The sequence below is a fragment of the Anguilla anguilla genome, chromosome 5 (genome assembly GCF_013347855.1).
Source record: "Anguilla anguilla isolate fAngAng1 chromosome 5, fAngAng1.pri, whole genome shotgun sequence".
Classification (NCBI taxonomy): domain Eukaryota; kingdom Metazoa; phylum Chordata; class Actinopteri; order Anguilliformes; family Anguillidae; genus Anguilla; species Anguilla anguilla.
In genome coordinates, this window is record NC_049205.1 from 54,884,345 (window position 1) to 54,910,218 (window position 25,874).

At 37.9% G+C, this 25,874-nt stretch overlaps 1 long non-coding RNA gene across 2 annotated transcripts in view; it reads left to right on the forward strand.

Moving 5' to 3' along the window:
• The window catches only part of LOC118228135, a 40,068-nt gene extending 14,455 nt beyond the window's left edge, over positions 1-25,613 (forward strand). Inside the window, exons 2-4 of one of the 2 annotated variants that reach the window (XR_004765412.1) lie at positions 14,698-14,746; positions 25,003-25,125; positions 25,538-25,613. This is a non-coding gene — a long non-coding RNA (uncharacterized LOC118228135). Of the gene's footprint in view, positions 1-14,697; positions 14,747-16,649; positions 17,668-25,002; positions 25,126-25,537 lie in introns of those variants that run through there. The other variant, XR_004765413.1, reaches the window with a different exon arrangement.
• The last annotated feature ends 261 nt before the right edge of the window (positions 25,614-25,874 follow it).

Here is a 25,874-nt window from a genome sequence, read left to right on the forward strand (position 1 = left end):
GTTCTTGCAAAGCTTACTTTGTGTCCATGTCCATGGTTACAGCTGCCTACTGATGAGCCAAATATCTGTATTCACATTAAAATATTCAGCAGCAAATATCAACAGAATTCCACAGATGACTCACTGGCTGTTTGCTTTTTTTTTCTCTTTTTTTTTTTTCTTGTGTCTGAACTACTGCCCATTTATGGATGTATTGAATTACATTACATGACATTCATTTACCAGATGCTCTTATCCAGAGCAACCAGAAAGTAAAGTGCTCAAATGCATACAACAGGATTGCAACAGTAATGATGTCTCCTTGAAAATACCAGCACTATTAGAAACAAGCAGCAATGGAAGAAGTGCTTGAATCTTCAACTGTACGGCGAGCGTAACTGACTATGCTGCCAATCACAGTCAACTATTCTGTTAACATATTGAGTTTTAAATTAAGTGCTATGTTTCGTGTTTAGAGGTTTGGAGCTACTGTCTTTGAAATACCAATCATGCATGATAGAATGGTTCTGTAATCTATAAAAGTGTGGCTGTGCATAGAGTCAGTCTATTTTCCGGTGAGCCTTGAGAATGGTAGTTGAAATGAATAATCACTCTTGAGAAATACTAGAGTATACAGAGACTACAACATGGTGGAAATGCAATGGAACAAAAGAGTTCAAGCCTTACACTACTCGTATATCTATTAGCAACAATTATTTTAATCATCAACTGAAGAGAATTTACAAAGCAAACGCACTACATGATGTGATTATTTTTCTTGAGAGTTGGACTGCATAGTATTTGATTCCATCTACTAATAATAACAATATTAAATAAAAACTTTAAAAAAGAGTTTGCTTTTTAAGATATCTATGCATTCCCTATATTGTTAAATGAACAAGCATATTTATATCTATATATAAGATTTGTGCGGTAAAAAAAAGATACTAGATAAATGTTAGAGTGACCAACAATCTCCTCTCAAAACTAAGAAATGGGCTCATTATATACACAGTTGTGGCTCAGCAAATTACAATAATAGCTGGAAAAATTACTCTGAAAACACAACATACTGTAATTTGTGAGCTTGCACACATACAGAAAGGTTAACTGTCACATACGGAGGCACTGCCAACAGTACGCGGCCAATGGAAGCAAACTGGTTTCGCTCCTTCGCTTTCCTACCTTCCTTTGATCCACCGCTCCTATTGTGCGTCCACCGTGTAGACTTGAGCTGACTAAACTACTAACAATGGGGTTCTTCACTTTGAACGTTGCCATTTCAGTCCAGTTCATGGCAGTTTTGAGGACAAGTAGGAACTCCTCAGAATTATGCATCCTGAAGAAGAAAGAAATGTTAAAGCTTTATTCTTTGCACTCAGTGCCTGTGCGTCCTCCTGCTCTTATCTGGGACGTGCTCCACAGTTGTCCTTTGAGTAACCTTCACGCTGCAACTGTTGGTAAATAGTGTATACAGAATGAAAGATAACTTTGATGAAATAAATAAATATCTAGCTAGCTAGCTTTTAAAGCTTTACAGTGGCACAGCCCTGTTTGACTGAGGCTTTGTCTTTGAGGGTCTTTTAAAAAAAAATCTTTTTCTTTTTTTTCTTTTCATTTTTAAATTAAAATTTTTTTTATTGTTTTTCTTTCCCATGATGTGGGATGATTCAGCAAAGATCTCTACATTTATATATACAGTATATATTTATCTCTGCATTATATTCTTTGCCGACAAATGAAGGCTGCTATTGAAGATAGAACAAAAGACAAGAAGCAATATCTGGGCCGGCCTCCTCGCACAGCAGGCTGGGCTTGAAAAATAGAGAAATGCAACAGTTGCACTGCAGTGGGCCCACAGTAGTATTTTTATAGACCACTTTAGGGGTATTTTTTTCTGTGAGGATTCCTGGAAATGCTTGTTCTGTTCACAAAGACACCTGTGTTTTTGGAGATCTGATCAAGAGTGTCTATAGATCTAAATTTGGTGTAGTCAGTGCTTTGTGCTCATTTCTATTATTCATATTTGAGAACACAAACACGCGCACGCATACACTGAACGTACAGGAGAATGCTTCAAATAATTAACGAATTAAGTTAACAATGGCACAAATGGAACTATCAAGCAGTTTTGCTTGACAATGGTAAAACAATATGCCCAATGAGCCGCAGAAGAATATTTAAATTTAAGCTGATTAAGTTGATAAAAAATCAATAAAAATAAAAGTAACATGTAGGCATTGTTGGTGACCGTTGTATAAGCAAAATAAGCCACTTCAGGCTGTCCCGTTATTGGAAAAGAAGGTACTTCGGAGATGGTTAAGCATCACCTCCTCTGTCATACACTATTTTCCAATAATGGAACAGCTCATTGTGGTTTATTTCTCATATATATATATATATATATACATATAATAGCTATTGGCCATTATTCCATAGACCAGGAATCAGCGGGTGTTTCCAGGGAAACAAGAGGAAGACAACAATACCTGACTGCACAGTCTACTGCACAATGAGCTTACAAGGAAGGCGGAGGCGGGGCTCCAGTGACCTTTACCAGTGATAGTTGCTGCCAGCTTTCCACTGTCCTGGACTCTCTACCTCCTCCAGGCTACTTCCCATTCCCAGGTTATTAGCTCATTCTTGTGTAAAAAAGACCCATTGGAGTTTACATCCCTTCCTTTTCACCCAGCAAGAACAATGAGCAAAGCAAGGCGCTTCCTTTTCTACCTTGCTGAGTGACATCTGTCATTTCATCTGTCATTTTTTATTCTTTGTTTCCTTTCAAAGAGGTAAGAATGTAGGGCAGTCCATATGAAAAATTCAGTGCAATTATACGGTCAACAGGTTTCATGCATTCATTATACTTCTAGTATAGCAGCATTAGTGTTTCCTATATTTTGTCAACAGGAAATTGTGCTGAATTTAACGTGTCATGTGGGTTTTGATGTATTATTATGGCCACTGTTCTTACTAAAAAGCATACATGAATTTATCTGGGGATATGTGTGCATATATGAACATTGTATTTAGTCCTATACTAAATATAGTAAACTATATATTACAGCATACAGATTTAGAACCCAGTACATGTGTTTGACCGTGCATTGCGTGTAATGGTCTGGAGGACAGGAGTGCACTGACCGACATGCTCAGTATAATCCTAATTAATCTGTATTAATTCCCAATATGTTGTTGGGGGGGGACAACAACATTTTCACTGAAGATACAATAGTATGAACAAACAGCATCCATGCTCCATGCAAAGTAAAAAGCCAGTGTTAATTCAACTCTATTTGGAACCATAGGCACTCTGTAAGAGTCGATTTTGACCTCTTAATCGTTATCAGAAAACAGTTTGGTACAAATAGGATGTTGCATACTTTATTTATAGAATATTATGTGAACCATGCCAAAATAAAATGTCCAATTTGGATTGCTCAATTAGCTTGATTTTTCACAGATCAAATTATATGTCTACAAAATAATGCTACATGAAAGCTCATCTTCTAACTACAGGAAACATCTGAGATAGTCATGGTCAAAATCCAATGTTTTCTGCGAAATGAAATGTCCCTGAATATTAAGTAGTGCTTAACAAGTAAATTGAATTGTTGATGTATGTTTTGTTATGTACGGTATGAATACACTATTCCTACTTCTTACAACCATTTTGTGAGTGGTATGTAGTAAATATATGCCAAATGTTAGCTAATTAGTTGAATCATATATATTTTTTTTTTATTTAACTTTTTTGTGCAAGTTAAATGTTTTACGACTGTTAAAATTTTTAATTTGTGTATTTCCCACCGCTTCTAACGAAACCTAACATGCCCCAGTACAACATTGAAAAATATTGTAACATGTCAATGGTAGTAAGCAATCAAACTGAATTACACACATCAGTGTCACTTGTAAACATTGCTGTCAATCATCGTCTGTACTTAATTAGTGGCAATTACTTTATAAGCTTAGATTACTGGGGTGGTGCAAATGGGATAATTGTTTGAGAAGTGACTTGACAAACGGGCTATCACAAGCACTAGTTGCCAGAGGACTGAAATGCCATGCGAGAAAACATGGGGAGACAAACTGAAGGCATTATTCATAAGTTTCAAAACTATGTAGGATATATAGGTCTGACCATACTTGAATGCTACATGTATTGTAACCCAAAAGTATAAATTCTTTATCTGGTAGTCAGTGATAAAACTTTTTAATGAGTCCAGTTAGCAATGAGATGTTATGTAATGTTGACACTGATGTGTCGACACCTGTTTATATTGTCAAAAAAATGAAGAAGATAGAAATTGATTATCAGTGACACTGACAAGAGACAGCTTACATCGAAATGATAAATGGAAATGGAAATCTCATGGGATGCAAAGCATTAGCATCACATATGCTTTGTAATTCAGCGCGACTCAATTTTGGACACATTTATAATGGAGGCGCAACACCTACAGTATGAAGCAGACCATTCGTCTCATCAAAATGTCCAGCAGCCCATTAAACTAATACATTTACATCCATCACTTAAAACCGTTATTTTACGAGACAGGCACAGACTGTGGATAAAAGGGGAAAATTACATTGTGGAAAGTGCCAAATAGGTTATTCCCAAGCTTCTCCTTTTAGTTACAGTCCATCAAATGCTTCACTAAATCTGCCCTTTCCAGCTCAAGTTTACCTCAGTTCTTTAGGCTTCAAATAGGTTTTTTTTTTTTTTTCTTCGGCACAAAAACACCGGTTCCCCCGGGGTAACCATCCCTGCCGGGATTACCTTACTGATTTGGAAATCTCAAGCCAATGCCATCTGTCTACCAAAGAAGGTAAAGCTGTGGTGAAAGCGGTTAAAAATAATACATTTTTTTCACAAATGTGATTATTTCTGCTCTTGAAGTAATCTTTTCTCCATCCTATTTTATCTCCTATTGCAATGTTACATTATTGTGTAACTATGTAGTAAAAATTCATGCTCCATCTTTGGTCCTAGAGTTTCAGATAAAATAAGCGAAAAACCAGTCCATTTAGGTAAAACAACAAATCTACAACTATAAAACTCCTTGTCCTGGTTTAACAAATGCTTATTTAAAGGTGGTGAAATAAGTACAACATTTATTTACCAATGACATAGACAGAGTTAACTGAAAAAGACTATGCCAATGACAAGTATGCACATGAGCTGCCAGGTTTGGCTTTTTCTGCCGAATGTAAATTTTCACCAAAAGGTCAGCGATATTGCACCATTGGGAATATATTACGTTCTGAGAGAATATATAGTTGTAAGAAGCCAGACAACACAGGAGGTGCCAGCAGACTACCAGCAGGCTACCATTTGTCATCACTTTTTTTTCTCTGATTGGGGCCAGTTCTGTAATAGTGTGTGGACTGTGGGGTGTAAAATAATAACTGGCTCTTGGGTGACTGCTTCAGAGCGGTGCCCAAACTACAGCCGTGGGGGTCCGCCTGGCACCGCGGTGTCTGAGGCACTGATTCTTAGCAATCCAAATTCTTGACAAATTCTTGAGGCAAACTGTTTCTCAAACAATCACGGCAAATATGTTCACGGTATCTTAACCTCATTCTGGAGAAGAAGAAAATGGCCACGGGGGACTTGCAGGGAGTTATGCGCAGGAAATATGCTTTATGTTTCAGCTAGATGTAAATCTCACATTTGCATTGCAAGGTTGTAGTACATGCCGTGACAAATTATTCAAAGTAAATTTCAAACAAAAGCACAATGAAGGCTCCCGTTTTGCCTCTGAAACAGTTACAGAGAGAAGAAGACAATACGCACTGTTGCTGGATACCCTGAGGAGATGATGGAAACGGGGAGAGAGAGAGAGAGAGAGAGAGAATTGTTGTTTTCATAGCAACACCATTGTGTAAAGTATGAAAATTAAATTATATCAAGTGAAAAATTGGCTGTGGAGAAATGTTAGTGAGGCATGTCATGATGTAAAGTCTACCAGGTTTCAACATGATCAGATAAGAAATATAGAGAATAGTGTTTGCACCAGTAGCACTTTTATGGGATAACCAAATGTCTGTTTAATTTATTATTTTGCATCTGTTGCTAAATAATGGTCACTTTTAGCTAGAATTCCATATGCAGTCCTGCAGGCTCATGCAGTTTTAATTAACCTTTTTTTCTGAAGTTTTTTTTTTTTTTTTTTTCATCAGGCCTAACTGCTGATGGCATAGTAAAATGTTAGGCTCTAATGAAGTATGCTTACTTTAATGAAGCTAATGGCATTATGAAGATACATCCCAAGAACAAGATATGTTCTGCATGAAACAATTTTCACAGTGGATGGGATGGTGCACGTTTATGTTAAGTTTCTTACATTTCCTGTGAAATATTTGTTATGCTTTAACATGGAGGCGAACCATGTGACCGAGATTCGAAACGAATGTTGTGAAATGAAGTCCACATCAATTTGCATACAAAGAAATTAACTGGGCGGCTCCTTTCTAATATACGATGAGTATAACTCAACGTAGCCCCATCATCATCCCATTCTTTTTCCACCGACATCCTAATTAGTTACTATCTTCTCTCCGCCTTCGCTTTGATCTAAATGGTCTCAGCCCAGCCATTAGGACTACAATTAATTCCATTACTGACCCAGGCGCAGCTGTCGGCTGACAGCGCTTCTAATGGGAATGAGCTTCTCACATGTCTTCAGCTGTGTCAGTCCAGGGTCAGATATTAATGAAGTGATGTTGATTGGCACAGCCCCCCTCTGGAGCAAGAGGAGGAGGGAACAGAGAGCTCGGGGGGCAAACGCTGCACCTTTTCTAGCCTGCAGTGACATGGAGAGTCCATATCCTGTCCCTGGGGTACTGCTGTATGTAGGCCACACGCATGAATGCACGTGCGCACGTAGTATGCAGGAACGCATGCACACACACACACACACCAACACCAACACAGGCACCCACACGCATGCATACTTATATATGCGTAAATGCAATGTACACGCAGACACACTCTCTCACATACACACGCACACACACATGCATGCACACGCACACATGCATGCACACACACACTGCACACACACACACTCACTCATGCACACACACATACACACGCATGCACACACACACACACACACGCACACACATGCACACACATGCACACACACATACACATACACATGCACACACACACACACACACACGCACACCCTCTGCAGGCCACAGTCATACCCTGGGAGGATGGAATAGCGGTGCAGCGTCTACAGGCACGCGCCGGTGTAGCGGTTACCTGTCAGAGCTGGGTTATTTTTTTCTAACCGGCTCGGTCGCTCAGGGGCGCGGTGATCCTCTCTGCAGTCTCCGTGTGAGACCCTGACTGACTGCGACCGCGTTCTGGGGCGAACAGCAATCCCACCTGACATTGATGTGCCTATTTAGAGAAAAGCTCCTTTTATTTTCTGCAGATGACTGGCAAGGTAACTTTCCCACTTTTGCACTGTGCGGACTGCAGGCAGTGCTGCCGTGGGATTCAGCGGGGGGTTGGGGGGGGTGTAGTGTGTGTGGACATGGGGCTCGGAACACCAGCGGTGCTGCAGGCTCAAATCCCAGGTTCTGCAGGTGCATCATTCTGTGCAGTGCCCATGGACCTTCAGAGGTATATGGCTTACCTGCTGAATAATATGCAAAAACCTGATCTATGCAAAGAACAAGGAAATAAATAGTAACAATATTTACATAATATTATTGCACCAAAGGGCATTGGATTCACATGTATTCAACTGAAACGTGTAATAGTTAATGTATGGAAATTCAAATTAAGGGTTTGCATCAAAGATTGGAGTACACACCACTGTTGAATGGAAAGAGGCTGCTAGACATTCTTTCAAAGGACTTAAAATCTCTGAATATGAATGAGACCATTAGAAAGATGAATTGTTCGCATTCTTTTATTTGTTTAATTTAAGGACTAGTTGCACAAAAATGCAATAAATAGATAAGATGAAAGATTACGGCCACTTTCCAAAAACAATTAAAAAAACATCAAATACAAATTACGCTTGTAATGAAATGATAAATCTTCTAATTAAATTTAGTGTGCAAACGTTCTGGTTTCATACCCAATGATAGAAATATACGCGCTTAAATGTAGCAATGGTACCATTTGTGACCATTTTCTAAAATAAAAGAAACAAATGAGTATGCATAATGTATAACACATTTTATACATTTTTTGAGTTCTTAACTTCTTGACAAATTTTAGAGGAGAACTGGATAGTATAGGATTTCATTTATTTTGAGTGGTGATTGTTAAGTAAATCATTATAGATGATTTTCATATAATTGTTTCAGAGGCCAGGAATATATTGTAGATTTTGAAAGTGTGTGTGGATTTTAATTAATTAATTAATTTATTTATTTATTTATTTTTATTTACGTCTTCTGAGGACTGAGCAGTTGGAACAGAAAGATCAGGGATGTCCAATCAAGCAGAGTTCTTATTGGGTATGGCAGGGTTTTCACTGCACACTGAAACTTTCCAGTCCTAGAGACACGCCGTGGCCAATTATGCATCGCCCTGAGGTGCTCTCAGAACCAGTCACACACAGATATAGACCACAGGTGTATCTCTGCACTGAAACAGTGCACTTCGGACGGATGCATCAGGCAGCAGCTCCCCAAATTGGTTTTTAAACATAAACAGTATGGCCGCTTTTTCTGTTGCTCATACACAGTAGATAAAATCAGATAAAGCGATGACAATGACAAGAAAAGCGGCGCCTTATTTTTTCTGCGGTGGCATCCAGAGAATTTGTTATTCTCGCAAACAGAGGAACACCTGCATTCTGCTCTGACACCGGGCATATTGTTTTGCCTGTTCTCGCACAGGTCATCTGGAGAGTACAGTAAATCTTGTTTGCTGTCAGTTTCTCCTTCACCAAAAGCAGAGCAGCAATTACACTGCCAGCAGCTACCCTGCTTGACAGTGCTCAGGAGTAACCCGGCCCAAGGTTTCTTCTGCGGTTATTAAAAGTTTGTCTCAAAGGGCTGGGATTTCGTTTTCAACTGCCTCAAAAGTCTAGGAAGCTGATTTAGCCAAAGAGCCAATTATTGATCATCTTGTTATTACACCAACTGATACAACAGGCTGCCTGTCGAAAACCATCAGCCTTTGCCAAGAATTGAAATGAGCTACATCAAGTTTGTGTGCCTAATGTGTTATTGTGACTTTTTCCCCCTCTCGTCTCTTGCAGTGACATTGTGTCAAAGTTATCTGCAAAATAAATAAATAAATAATACTGGTGTCAGGCTTCATTATCGTCTCGGTTGCTCCAGTGAGTCTTTTGTCCCTGTCAGTCATTCTTACTCGAAAAGGAGAAATTAGTCATTAAAAGTACTTTGAAGGCCAAATACTATAAAAAGGATAAAGCAACAGGTGTTAATTATGCAATGTATAATGAATGCTTGATCTGCTTACCTGTCCTATCCATTCTAATATGCAATAAAACACAACTAAAGTAGACAGAACAACTGTTTAGAGACAAAGTTCTGGATCTACTGTAATCAACAGTAGTAATTGTTTTACTTGCTAATAACTGAAAGTCTTTTTTCATCATAATCACAGGCTAGCAATAACCAAAAACAACTCACCAATCTGTGTTTCTAAAGAAAAAAGTAATGCTTGTATTTATTTCTCAGCCTCACTTCTGAAAATCATAATTGAACCCATGCCAAAAGGAACCATGCCAAGACAAACAGAAATGCTGGTTGTTGCCAATGTGGGAATTACTGATGCAACTGTTTGACAGACAGCAACAACTTAACTTTGAAAAGCCATGATAATAACTGGAGAAACCACAACAATTTCACATTTAATCAGACCCTTTAAATGCCATAAATACGTACTGTATCAATGCCCACAATCTAATTACTTATGTTATATGGATGTGCACACGTCCAAATGATCTTCCACAGTATCTTTTCGTCATAAACATGTACTAATCAATTTTCGGGTATATACTGTGTTATACAATTTAAAATAAAATAAAAAGTAAGACCGGATTCAATTTTATTGATAAATGAAAAAAAAAAAACATGAATTTTTGATGTTTAATGACATTTTATTGTATAGCTACAATGTTCATTTTGATTAGAGTGTATAAAATATATATTAACTGGTAATGGAATGATAATTATACCACAATCCCTAAACGTTAACATAGTATGTGAAGCAAAGGCCTGATAAATCTACATTGTTAGGATTTTTAAAGTTCTAGACCAAACCTTAAAGTTATTCCTAAACTGTTTTTTTATGGTGTAAAATGCTCCATATCATCTCCCTCTCCCTCTCATGCCCTGTCTACAGTCTCCCTTTCCCCTGACAGCACTTCAAATCTCAAGTTCTGTCTTCCTTTCTTATTCTGTCAATTTTGAAAGTCCTTGCTATTTTCAACTCCACTTTTGGACAAGTTGATTGCATTTGAAATGTTTTACATTTTAGCTGATTGTATTTTACATTTCAGGCAAATGTCTTTTTATTCTAATTTCAAATTTAGGTCACTGACATATAAATTGTTAAACTTACATGCCACATGATTTTTATATTGATATATGATTGTACAATACAGTATGTACAGCATGTATTTAAAATATCCTAGGGTATTCATGTCTGCACCAACCATATTTTATTTATTTATTTATTTATTTATTTATTTATTTATTTATTGTCCTATGATTAAATTGGATTGAATTGTATCAGCCAAGCTGAACCATGACATTACCTAAACACTGTTATAAACATCAGTAAAACTCCTTTAAAAAGGTTTTTAATTTGCCACGACATTGTTCAGATAAAAAAATTATTGGGCAAGCAAGTTATTGTCTTTTTAATGCTAGTGGAGTGCAGCAAAACAATGCAGCCAATTCTGTGCAATTGCAGTGTTCCCACTTCCACCGATCCCATACTATTAAACAGGAACCACAGTGCCTGCCTCTGTTTCATTCTCTGTGCATAATACAATGGTGTACCCATGCTGTTCTTGATTGTAAGACAAATTGCCTACAAACAGAACATAAATCTTAGAATAATGTAACATTTTTTTTTCTTTTTTTAACTGAATGTGAACCTAAGGGGACTTATGGGACTCATTGATTTCCCACATGTAGGGAGATGGTGCAGGTAGACAGCGTAATCACAATGTAATTCGTAGCAAGAGTGAGAGTTTTATGTATATATATATATATATATATATATATATATATGCTACCAGCATCTTGAAGGTTACATATCCAGGAATCCAGTTCCTCCCAATGACAGTCCTGTAATTTGTCCCAACCTCTTTTAGCCTTCCGAACAACAGTTGGCTGCTTAACTGTTATGGATCTTGGATTAAAACTGCCTATTTACAAGCATGATTCCATTCGAATACATACCCTATTGTCTTTCAAATTCACAGTCAACAACTAATCTATCATGCAATTACAATATGGTAAACATGACATAACTGTCTGGTCCATTATGAGAAAAAAGCAAAGGCAAATGATATAATGCATGTGAACAACCCTAAATCTGTTTGAATCGCTACCATTATAAACTACTGCACAGGGCGGATCCAGATGCTCTTTCTTTGACTCCAGGGGCTAAAATGTTCAGTCCCTGGGGCAGCCTTTTGTCGTATGGGACCAGCCAGGTTAGTCCCCTTTCAGGCTTGTCACCATGGGGAGCACACAGTGCTCCAGAAACAGGAGATTTGCAGCTCCCTTCAAAAGGAGAACAGGGTACAGGTGTACCTGCCAGTAAGACAAATAACTGCACCAAAGTCACCTTTTTTGTGCACCTGTCCCCAGAACCAGGTGACACGGTGCCAAGTGGAGGCTAAATAGTTAATAAGATTTTTATAAAAGTACACGAGCAAGGTCATCGGCGTATGACAAACTACTTAAAATTACCAAGTGACCTCATTTGATGAGACAGGTGCATCTGTTACTTTCTCACTTGTCAAGAAAAAACAAATTAAATGAACAAAAACAGATACAGTCTGCATTACAATTAAGATGTACACAGAATGGCCCCTCTGAACTGTTCGTGCTCTTTGCAATGTGCAGACTTTGTCATCATTAATAATAAATGGACTCAGCAGATACTGTTGCATCGGCGTAGTAAGTATATTCCCAGGGAATAAGTTGAAGAAGCAAAAATAGTTCTTTAGAAATCAGGGTTTATATAACTCTCCCTCCCCCTGTCATTAAATTATTAATGCCCTGCCTGAAAGAGTCTAGCCTGGGTAAGTTACCACCATGCACTCTGTGCAGAGCAGCAGATGCCAGGTGATGTTATATTCAGTTCTCTCATTTTACTCTCTAAACCACTTTTTTATGGGGCATTCAAGCCTGTCAGAACCAATCGCTGACCCGGGAGCAGGGGGCGGGGTGGGGGGGTTTAACAGTGCAAACGGATTTATATTGTCCAATGGGGACTAGACCTGTACAAATAATTTGAAAACCGGACATTCCAGTCCAAAACTGGGCATCTGGCAACCCTTGTTGAGGGCATTTAAAATAATATCTGTCAGCAGTGCATTAGCTATCTTTTTTATACTGTGTATACCCTTATTTTACTTATTCTTATACTTATATGTTGCATTTCAAATGAAGCTTTAGCTAAATGTTGTAATGTAGCTCTTGTATTTTTGGTGCTAATGTAGCCTGTACACAGTAAAATGTCCAGTGTTAAATCAACTCTAACAGAGTACGTATGAGTCAAACTGGGACCATACAAGACTCTTGCTCTGTAAGAGTTGACTTTACAGAGACCATTTTCTGTATACTCCCAACGACCTACTGAGGCACTGCTATTACAGCACTGAGAACGGTGATTAACCTGAACTCCTTCAGTAAAATAAAGTTGATAGCATGCAAAACAAAATCACCTTTGTAAGAAGCTCTGAATTGGGCAGTCTGATAAGCAATTACAAAGTGCAGTAGTGTAAATAACTCCGCAAGTGACAGTTGGACTCCACTGCAAGTTGTTCTGTGGTGAATAGCGTCAGCTTGGCTGTGCGTGCCCTCCCTGATGCCCATGTCTGTCACACCGATAGCACATGGAGATGAAGGGCAGTTGCTCCTTACTATCTATACAGCCGTGACAGGAGGCTAATTCCAAGGTTCACATCGATCTTTATAAACTGTGAGCACGCCGATACGTTCCTCTTTCCACTTCCTGAAATCTTTCAATAAGCGAATGATTCCCAGTCAAAATGAACTCCACTGACCCGTCGCACTCAATCCCGTTCCTCTTCCCTGTGTGTGTCACTTCTGTTTAGCGTGAGTGAGCTTTGATCGGGAAAGATTATGCACGGCGAAAATTAAACGAGCCAGGGTTGTTGTCAAACATTTTTAATGGAATGAAAGCAAGGAAAGCTTCAGTTCCAAGGAAAATGGCATTCGCTGGCTTGAAAGACTACCCCTACTATGATAGGTGTACGGAAAGCAACTGGACAACATGCATGAAGGTGGATAAACATTGCCATATTTAATGATATACAATGAATTAATTTACTTTGGCACCATGGATAATTCATTTTGTTCATTGAAACGACTGCTCCAATCCAGTTCTCAATAACACCCTGAACTTGACTTTGATCAAGCCTCCACGTTTAATATGCTGCATTGCTTTGATCTAAACCTGTCTCTCTCTCATTCTCTTTCTCTCTCAATGAAAAAAAAAAAAAAAAACTGATATATGTGCCACTGTCTCCTCTCTCCAGAGTCGAGGGAGTAAAGCAGTGTGCAGGTCATATATTACCTTTGGAGCAGGACAGCACACTCTCCTGCATATTCCAAATTGAATAATAAAGGAACTCAGTGATTCCCAGCCTTCAAACTCAGACCCCAGGCAGTGTGTCGATCACCTCTGCCAGGCAGCGCGATAGGGCACGCCGAAGCATTGTAGCTGCATATTCTACCTCTCGCGAAGGGGCCCTGCCATCTGGGGATATGGTAATGCCATTGCATTGCCTAGTGGTGCACATCATCATTATTATCATTTATTTAACATGGCAGACACCTTCATTTGTCACAGATTACTTGGCCTACATGGCTTACCGCACAGCACTGCCCACCTGGGATTAGAACCAGCAGCCTCCAGGTAAAAAATAAATAAAAATCAAGCCCAGTACTTATTACTCATTGGTCTACTGCCACGCTAACACTATTTACTTTGACCTATAGTGTGTAATTTTATGAATTCAAATGAAAATATTGTCCAGGGTATATCATGATGAACACAGCCAAATGGAAATACCTGTAGGCGTGACTATAATCATGATGTCTTACAATATGATTTTTTTGGTTGTCTATATGATCTTCATTTTGTTACTGAAATCACTAAAAGGCAACCTGCTAGCAAGCTAGCCCACTAAAATTAGCTTGCTTCACTTTTCAGACATGTTAAAATAATACATACATGATAATATTACTTGGGAGTACGGCTTGACAAGGACATAAGGCAGAAGAATTTTAGTTTCAGCGTTATTCAATATTGTATCCAATACAAAATATCACAGAAAATGCACAACACAAACAGATGGTTGTTTTTAATGGGCTTCATTGAATCTTCTATTTGTACTTCACTAAGACATAATAACTATGCTTTTATGCACGAAACATGACACATTTTTGCTATTCTTTCCTAAAGATTTTTTTCCCTGTCCTTAATGTCTCTCTTTTTTTCAGACTGACTGTGTCTACTGCAATAGCCTGTGTCCCAGTTCTACAATAGTCTGTGAGTTTCATTTACTTTCCACTCAGTGTTTAGCTGCATGTAATTCATATTGCTTGTGGGCCAAGCTTGCATTTATTGACCATGCCACCAGATGTTGCTTTGGGGATATTTTTCACATTTCATTGCTTTGTTTATTCCTTTGTTTTGTTTCTCTTCTAATATTTTCCAGTTATTGGATCATTTTATGGTGAATTTATTATCCCACTCATGTTAAAATGTTAAAATATTCATGAAAGTGTGTGGCAAGCCCATTGTTTGCTGTCCCCCACCATGAAAAACAGGGTTCTAAAATGACTAAATATAAAGTGTTCATTTTGTTTCTGATGATATGCATGGATGTATTTACATAGCATCAGCAAGACAAAAAACAAAAACAAAAATTTCAGGCACCCACTCAATGTGATCTATTATTGAAGTTTATGAATTACATAGAATGATATTAAGCTCAAATAACACCCTAGACAATTTAGTAGCATCTTGCTAAAACTTTTTTTTTTTTCATTTGATCCTTAACTTTGACTAACAAATAAATGCAACTGTTCTTTCTTTCTTTGGAGAGTTCATTTTGATGACTTGCTAAACTGTACTTGTGAATAAAAAATAAACACTTCTATTTCACAATCCCGGCCATAGGTGCCATTCGGCTTAACAAAAAGCTGATCCCTTTTCCCTACTCCCTCCCATAATGCAAACCACAGCAATGGATAGCTTGCCTAAATTTAACATATGCTGTTCCTTTCCCTTTTGTATTTTTGCAAGGCCTGAATGTCAAAGCACCATCATTTCAAGAGCCACTCCAGGGGAGTCATTGACTCAAGAGTGCTAAGTGTTCTATTTTTAAATTCCAAGACAAAGCAACATTAATGTGTATGACCTCCTAATAATGAATCTGCTTCTATTGACAACCTACTGCAAGGAATAGCAAGTGACTGTCGGGCCTCATCAGCCCAAAAGCACATAAATAATGTACCCTAAGGCTATGCTATCTGCGCTGAATTACAACAACTGTGCTCCTGTTAAACGAGCAAACGGTTTAATTCAGAGACAGCTTCAAAGTAAATCACCCTCACTTGTTTTATTGAGATTGTTGTAAACATTTTATATGCCCTTTTGTACCATATGTATGAATAACAGAATGGTGAATGTGCCGCTTGAAAAGTATAAGACTTAAAAAGCATCATGTTTTCAGTTAAGGCTGCACATTAAGATTCATTTTTATTCTCAGATAATGTCCTGTGACTTACAAGGTCCAGTATTTACATAATGGGATTCTGTTTCCCCCCAAGAACCACATGAAGGGTATGTTCACTCAGGTGTCTCAGGAAGCATAATAACAGAATTTTCTCTCTCTTTTCTTGCAAGGTTATGTGGGTCTTCATAAAAAATATTGAGGAATTGGATAACATATAAATCAGCCATTTTGAGTTCATGAGCAGCCATTTAGATACTGATGTATGAAATTAATTTATGATCTAATGGATAAAATAGTTGAGCATTTGAATATTGCACCTGTAATGTCTATGCCCTGAAACAGGATATTTTAACAATTACAGCATGGTATAGCTGTACAGCAGAGCACTGAATATGGCAGTGTTGAAACAGGAGTGCAAATATTCCCTACAAGACTAATCTAAGCTCAGAATTTAATTAACCCGGTTGGAGTGGATTTAATTGTAAATATTTTTAAACTGTGTGGATGTTTTTTCTCCTTTGTAAACCTTTCATATCCTACCACTGCTACTGAAGGCTATGTTGAACTTGTTGATTTTAACCCAAAGTGCGATTAGCGGAGCAGACACAACAATCGCTCCCGGCGACGTGGCTTGTACATTAGTGTTCGGCTGGCTTCTCTTGCAGGGTCAGTGGAAAAAAATGCATAATAGCCCTTTCTATGTTTTTACAGCCGAACTATCCGCCTGAAAAAAAGAGAAGCAGTCTCAGGGGATCAAAGAGCGCAGCCAGCCATATGCAAATTGAATCAAGATGGACGGTGCTAGACGTTTTTTTCGCCATAACGGGCTATTGCAGTTTGTTCTTTGTGAAACAGCTGTCCTGTTTAGCTCCCTGTCTCCAGTGGATTACTGAATCTGATTACTCTGGGGAGAGGTCTTTGGATTATACTGATGTTGTGGTCTGTAAAGATTCAGCATCTCTCAGAATCAAAGAGTTGCTTCCTTTTAACTGGGTTTAATTTGAGTGGTAATATAAAAACTGACTAGTGCCACATATGGCTGGTAGCCCCATAGAGTGACTGTGATGACAAAGCTTTGAGTGTCCGCCATCTCACACACTTAGTAAAGCACTTTAGTTACTGCCATTTATGCACAGACGGACATTTTGATTGCTGTCGAATGCACACTGTTTATTACATATTATGCTGATTTGTGTAAAAGGGTTTACATTATTTCATTTTGTGTTCATGCTGATATTGACTTCATCTAATTCAATTTCATGCTTGCTCTCAGACTTCGGATTCTGTGTTTATTTGGTCAGAAAGTGGCACATACCTGGCTATAACAACAGTGTTGGTGTACATTAAGTCATTTCAACACTCTGCATAATGTTCAGATTGTATTTCTGTTTTTCTTCAATGTTCCAGCACCTGTTTTGTTAAACTGAAGATTTCATTTTTTCCGTTGGAAGCAAGTCTGCATTCACTGCTTTAGCTTCACTGGGTCATGGGATGAGGCAGGAAATTTAAAAAAATCTTTTTTGTTGTTTTTATTAACAATATCCTCGTCCAGTTGCTCGATTTATTTTGTTCAACATCCGTAAGGTAAAAAATAATAAAGCATTCTTTTTTCACCAGGTTTCTTGTCCATGGTGATCTTAGGCTTGTGTACGGCTGCTCGGCCACAGAAACCCATTTCATGGTGCTATTAATGAACAGTTCTTGTGCTGACGTTGTTTCCAGAGGTAGTTTGGAGGTAGTTTGTATTGAGTGTTGACAGATGATTTATAAGCGCTACACACTTCAGCACTCAGTGGTCCTGTTCTGTGAGCTTGCGTAGACTAACGCTTTGCAACTGAGCTGTTGTTGCTCCTATACATTTCCACTTAACAATACCAGCACTTGCAGTTGACTGGGGCAGCTATAGCAGGGCATACATTTGACAAACTGACTTGTTGCAAAGGTAGCATCCTACTTTTCAGTATGACCCATTCTACTGCTAATGTTTGTCAATGGAGATTGCATGGCTGTATGCTTAATTTTATGCAGTGTTAGCAATGGTCATGGCTGAAAAAGCCGAAGCCACTAAGTAGATCAGGTGTCCACATACTTTTGGAAATGTAGCGTGTATATATACAGTATTTATACTTTACAATTTATACGTTACGATCTAAGCTGTTGAAAACCAAGCATTGCCGAGTGAGTTCTTTGGAGATGGGTATGTAAATGTGAGATTTGCGTACTTGCATGTGCCGTATTTTGGTAAAAAGTGAGTCCTATATGCACTTTCATTTGGACTAAAAAATAAAACACCTGTTCTGTATTTTCTAAGCTTTCTGCTTCAGTGGTTTGAAACGCACACATATATCACTTATCCCTCCATGTGTCTGAACAATGTCAGATCTGCAATACTCACAATCAGCAGGAAATATAAATCTGTACATGATAAAAGCCAACTATTTTGTGATTCCTTCTATGAATCTTATAGCAGTGTGTTCTGAGATATATGATTATATTGGCTCCCCTCTCAATTACTCATGGGTAACCATGACCATATGATTTATAATTGGAATAATTAACGCTTTGGCATAGGATTGGTTTACTGGTTAGTTATGTCTTAGTATAATGTAAGAGAGGATTAGATACTGCACATCCAAGGATTCATGCTATGTGAACGATATACCATAGATGATCTATTTGTAATGCCTTTGCACGGAGCTGCCACGCCTGACCTCTCAGAGGTTTGTAGTAATTAATGCATCGGACGGAAACATCTTTGATTTATGTGTCTCCATGCTGGAGAGTCAAAAGTGGTGTAAGGCTGAGATTTGAGTCAGCTGTAATCCTGTATTCAGCTCCTAAGTGTTCCTCAGTGAAAAATGAGGCCATTTTCTTGGGCTATATCAGCTGGTAAAATTAGTTTTAATCATACTGGTGTTAGGTGCATCAATGCATACTGCACAGTCTGTTTGGTGGTGTGTTCAGCATGCATGCGTGTGTGTGTGTGTGTGTGTGTGTGTGTGTGTGTATTCCCATCATGATCACATTCGTTCAGATTGACATTCCTGTTCTTTTGGTACACCCCATGATCCTCAGTGATCACGGTGAGTCGCTGCCATGGCCATAACATCCTCCTATCCCATGTTCCCATCTGCAAGACTATATTACCTCGGTACAGCTTTGGCTGAATACTTCAGTAAGACTGATATAATATTGCCTCCACACCAGATCACAGTTTATGACAAAGTGACAAGCAAAAATACAATCTGCAGTGCAGGGACAGTACAAAGCATGGCTTTGAAAGAGTTCCTGAGGAAACTGCCTTATCACTGTACCAAATGAACACCCAGGCCCGTAGAACATCATTTTTTCAAATTAACATTTGAAAAATTCGAAACTGCCAAAAGCAGCGACATCAACATGAATAAATTAACAACTTAACAACAACAAAACACTACAAACATTTTGTTTAATTAAATTTGAGTGTTTAATTATGTCTATTGCTAATAATCGTAGTATAAGAAAAAAGAGCTGAGCAGTTGTATGAAAGTAGACCACTTCAGCTTGGGTAACCCTTTGAAATATAGCAATTTTCCCAACTATTTTTTATGTTTACCTATTTTTTAAGTACCATTAGGCAGAGGCAAGTAACCCACATCTAGCATCATATCAAGCCTGGTTATTAAAAAAAAACAAAAAACGTTTCTGACTACTACATAACCTGTTAAGCTATTCCCTACAGTGACAACTCTATGTGTGACAAAAAAAAAAAAACAACAAAAACTTTCTAACATCTGTGCAGAATATACCTTTAGCTAATTTCCAAGTATTCCCCTCCCCTTCCTAAGAAAGGAAAATGTACCTTTCCAAATCAACTGTTTCTTATATTTTGTGCACACAGAAAAATATATCTCGACATTGTTTTGACATTTGCACATGAAATTGGGGATCTATTTGGCATTTGAAAAGAAAATACAGAAGGTGGCTAGTTACTGACAGGCAGAATAGTAGAGTCTTATATAGGACACCAAAAAAAAAGAAAAATAATAATTATAATAGTATAGAAATATGTAATAAAATGTGTCCAAGTAATACCATTACTTGTTACCTCCTGGATAATAAACATGATAACAATGAAACATGATGAATACATCATTGTACATTTGTTAAATTGACAAAAAGAGCAACAATAGAATACATACCACTCTTCAAAAGAATACAGCTGTCAAACATAGCACATTGTCTGTATAAAGGGATTATAGTCTGGAAGACACAGCATGTACTTAAAATCCTCCACAGTTGAAAATAAATCCTTCTTAGCCAGTAAAGCAAGCAACAATTATAAATGAAGTTGCTTTAGTTCAGCACAACTTGGGAGCATCCAGTTGTAACTGCCTCCCTATTTGACAGTAACAGAATTGTCGCTGAACTCCACCTTTCTCTTGTGCAAGCTTTGCATTGTTGAGAACAATATATGACTCATTGTGAAATCTGAATTCTTTCCCAAAAGGTATGACTTTTCTAAGCTGTAGCAAACAAAAATATTGGCTAAGCCGTCTATGTTGGCTGAAATTACTTGACTATAGAGGGTTAATGGTTTCTCAGATTTGACCCTCATGTCACTCTTAGTGCGTCATGTTCATACAACTGTTCAACATGTCAGGGTTTATCCCTTGCATAATGAATTTTTAAATTTTTATTATGGCTATGTTCTGTGATGAAATGTTTCAACCGACTTGGACAAAATACGGTTAAAGAATATCAACAAAAACTACAAATGAAAAAAAACTGTTGACATCATCATGGTTGTTGTTCACCTCACTGATTCATTTACCTAGTGTAAACAGCTGCATTGAATCTTACAGGTTTTATTTTTATCTAAATTTATTTGATACAGTTGACAGGGACTAAATATAAATTCCAAGGGCTAAAATCTGATGTATTATACCGAAAAATGGCTAAACAGCTCATTTTTATTCCTGGTCCCTGGGCAGGTGTACAGAATTACAAAAGCACAAACATTAAACAGGTATAGTGAGACACCAGTTTATCTAGGGCAGTTTTCTCACCTGCAATTCAGTCATCGCCCAGCTGGAAGTCTGTAGAGCCTTTTTTGTGTGTCTATTGTGACATTTCCCTGTACAATAGATCTACGTCAATTGCATTAAGCACAGTGAGTTTTTGGCAGCAATATTACTACACTGTGATGTGCTATTTTCTGTACATAGACATTTTTTTGATGTCCAGCTATCATGTTTTTTTTCCCTTTTCTAAGCAATGGAAAGTTGGTCATTGCATAATAATTGCAATTATATTAGCTATACAAAAATTGTTAAATAGAATTAATTATAACAATTAAACAGCTGTGTAAGCTTAAACAATTAAAGGCTGTCACCTCAGTTCAGAACTTCCCAAGTAATCAGTGCTGTGCCTGGTTTGTGTGCCAATCATTTGGTTGAAAAAACCAGTATTTTTGTTTTGTTTTGTTTTCTGAGTCCATTCTATCAATTTCTCAGCAATTTTATTGAATGTTTTAAAACGGTGGGCATTTTAGCCATTTGCCAGTGCTGTGTCTGTTGAGCCAGTGTTTTGTATTTTTATTCTGATACAGTATGTACTCTTAAACCATGAGATAATTTCACCCAGACTTCTGTCTGTTTGTCTGGCTTTTCAGTGAACAACTTGAGCAGTGCCCCTTATCCTTTGTCATACAACAACTCCTTGAATTTCCCTGTACTGTAGTTTTTGGTGTGATGCCCAGGTCCACAAATTTGGATGAGAAATGTAAGTACTGGGAATGGTACAACACAACAAAGTACCAGGTGCCCCATCTTGTTTTCTAGGGTTTTAAGAAAAGTCTGAAACATGCATTCCATGGAATCACCTTGTAGGGCGAGTATCTGCTTGGGTAATTGCTTGAAAATCCTTTTGACTTCTTGAGGAATTTGCCACATTTTTTGAAATTGCTAGCCCAAATACTTCTTGTGAGTGGAAAAGTGTGAGCATTGCATGTTTGAAGGTATAAAGCCTTTGTGATTTTCATTGGATTTCAATGTTTCAATCTTTATTACTTAAACAGTGAGTAAATGAGTTTGATTCTGGCAGATAACAGACACCAGTTTCATTTCTAGCACCAGTTCACACTGACACCCTTACTGATAATTATATTTTTATTAAATCTAAATGCACAGCACTAATCTTATCAGCTAATCAGCCTGAATGGAAGAAAATACTAGTTAAATCTTAAAGGGAAATCGACATAAAGTATAATCAGTATAAAGTGAGTGACAAAGAGGTCCTGAATCAGTAGCCAAGATATATATGTTCATGATGTGTAGTAAAGCTCACATGAACTATTCCCCAATGTGAAACACACTAATCTGTGGACAGTTATGTTTAAAAAAAAAAAAATCACAGATCATTTTTTCCTTGGCTGAATGGACTATGCCATATCTGCAGAGAACAGTCAGTATTTTCCTGATTACTGAGCTTGACAGACAATGCATATCAGATAAAGTCAGATGGGAAAGCACCGCATGTCATTTCCCTGCGAATGATATTCCTCAAGCACCTTGGTACCTCTACGCTATGAGAGGGATTTTCTGCAGGCTATTTGCCTGTCAGATAACAGTCTCCATATTTTTGCGTAATTTAAAGAGGAGAAAAAATCAGATAGTAGCATTCAAGGACAATATCCTGTTACCCGTCTCATTTTTACTGCTTGTATGTCCAATGACATATTTAGTTCAAGGCTGTGATATCTAAACTATATTCATCACTGAAGCGAAAGGCGGCACAGAATCATTTTAAATGGCTATTTCATGAGGCATAATAACTGTCCCTTTTCCAAACCATATTTATCAAAGTGGTCTGTCTACGGGCTGTCCACGCTGTGCTTTATGGTATATGCGGCACATCGACTCCAGAATTCCAAGCAGTGTAAATTGGGATGTATGTGCCTTTTGTTCCAGTGAAGGTGAGGTGATTCCTACAACGTCCTGTTTAATTCTAAATATAAAGAGATGGACTGGGGACAATATCAAAGTAAACAAAGTCGATGAGTTCATTAAGTGGAGGAGAGATAATTTATTGTAAATCCCAAGTCTGATAAGCTGCACATTAAACACCTTCTCCATCATTTTCAAACGAAAATAAAAAATAAAAAAATATATTTTTGAAAGTTTATTAACATCCGAAGGGGATCAGTTTTACAGGCTCAAAAATGTAAGCATTTCTAGTCATAGGAATTGCTTCAGAGGATCTGTATTGAAGCATTTAAAAACAAAAATGTGTCATACTTTAAAAATGCAACCATTAATATATTTGATTAAATACAACATTGTAAAAATACCATTGCACACAGCGCCTGTGTATATTGCAACCCACAAATCATTTCATGTTTGAGAAATGGAAATGTAATCAACTCATTGAGAAACAATGAGATTGTTATCAAGTATTCCAGTTTATAAGGTTGGTTTAAAAATCCATTCATTTATCATCATACTATTTCCTTGTTAAAGAAAATAAAAACTGCTTTTTGTACAGAACTTTGAGTAAATATAGGGGTGGTCGCCTAGGGAACCAAACGACGCATACAAGGCTTGGTATTACATAGAGAGCAAGGTGGGAGGGGAGGGACATATGTTGTGTGACTTATGTGATGCCACTACTTGATAGAGCTGCATAATATGAGGAAAGTGTGCAATTAAGATGTTGGATATTATGAGGTGATATGAAAAGCGATAAAACAAATACCATGAGCATATTATTTAAGAGCCTCCGATCAGCATTTAGTACAGAAATGTAGTTATATGTAGACACTGAAAATGTTTAAATAAATCCTGAAAATAAGTGTAAGGATGAAAAGGCTGGGGTCTGACTACCTCAGAGTCCTACCTCAGAGTCCTTCTTCAGTTAAAAACAGCAGGAGCATCTGAATCGGATTCAACAAAATGCCTCCAAACTCATTGGACAACACTTCATCCTACAACCCAACAATGATCCTGAACATACTGCAGATGCAACAAATGAGTTTTTCAAAGCTAAAAACTAGAAAATTTTTCACTGGCTAAGTCATTCACCCAGTATGAGTCCAATTGAGCGTGTGTTTCATATGCTGAAGAGAAACTTTAAGGCAGTTAGCCACTGAAATAAGCAGGAGCTGAAGGTGGCTGCAGTACATGCCGGACGGAGCATCACCAAAAATACTCAGCACCTGCTGATCTCTATGGGCCACAGACTTCAGTCATTCACTGCATGCAAAGGATATGCGACAATGTACCAAACATGACTACTGTCATTTACACACAGCACCATTTATGTGTCCCAAACATTATGGTGCCCTGAAATGTATGTATAAAAAGTGCTGAAGCAGCTGCTGAAAAAACACACAGAGCACTGAGAGACGCTGCTCTGCAGTTCTAGTACTTGCCTCCAACATGCCTCCAAAATGAACATTGTGAGTAGATCTGCCACTTCAAGCCGTACTTCATTCTAGCCATTCATCCCATTGACTGTGCCCATGCGACATTGATTCTGGAAAACACCGCCCTTCATCTCTGCTCTCTCCTGCACATTTGGGAAGTCACAAATGTGAGTCTGATCACCAGTTTTCAAAATCATTCATTTCTGCTCTAACCAGTCCACAGAAGTCAGATGCACTGGGGAGAAATAACTTCTTCTTACAAGTCCAATATGTGGCACAGAACCATTACCTTGTGATAAAGTAAAGGATGCCTGAAGATGAAGCTTTTTGAAAAGTAAAGCAATTTCTGTACCCACCTCTGAAGTAAAGGATATTCAGAATTTCCCTGTGACAAACCTTGTTCAGCTTTATATAACAGTCCCTTCTTTTCTTACAGAGGCTAAAGATTTTGCTGGTATTAACCAGACTTTTATGCACCATTACCCAGTGCAACACTATTTCATCGGGCATGTGTCTCTGCACAGAAAGGAAGGCTCTTTTCTTATCAGTAGTCTCGTCCACCCTGCCACCATATACCTCATCTAATACTTTTCACTGAGCATTTAAGTATGGATGCCTGTAATGTCAGTTGGTCAAGACATATTTTATTTACTGTTGCAGGTTGAAGGAGCTTGAATAGAGAGGCACTTGAAGATAAAAATAAAACATTAAGAGCTCTAAACACAGAGTTACAACAACATCTGCTGAGGAAAATGAACTTCTCATCAACAGCAAAGTTCAGTGGTGAGGACAACTTATTTCTTTTCATTCTCCCTGACCTCAGAGAGTGTTCTTTAGCTAAAAATAGAATTTTCCACTGTCTATCTCTGACTGGGAGGGGGTGACGTAGAATCATTTGAGCACATAAAATGCTGCTTCTTGATTACCTATTGACATTTTCTTTATGTTCTCATGTTTATCATCATCTCACAAACTTCTGGCATGTTCTTTCTCTTTTTGATCGAAGTCCCAAAGTATTACAATAACAATAGCTGCAGAACAACTACTGTAAACAGGTAAAATTAAACAAAACATCACATCTGGGCTTGTCTTTGTTAGGTAATATGCTAACACCAATTACACAAATAATATCAAGTATTACTAACATTTTTGTACGCATATATATAATCAAATGCTCTGATTATATTTGTTTTAGGGCTTTTTCTCAGATTCATTTGGGGGGCGACATATCCATATACAGAAGGAGGCTTGGTCCAGAACCCAAAGCAACATAAAATACTTGTTATTTGCGAAGGAGTTGGCTGTGGGGATTTAGAAAACCAAAACACTGGGGAGATGAACCTCACAGGGAAAGAGTGTCCCACAACAAAAGCTTCCAGACAGAATCTAACCCCACAGAAACTTCAAACAATGAAGGGTGCATCAATCTTTCCAGCAGCAGCCACATGCTGTGTGTGTAAAAAAATGTGTTATGGGTAGGGTTGTTCAATACAGACCGCTTAATATTTTCTTTGCTCTGTAGTGACAGAGGC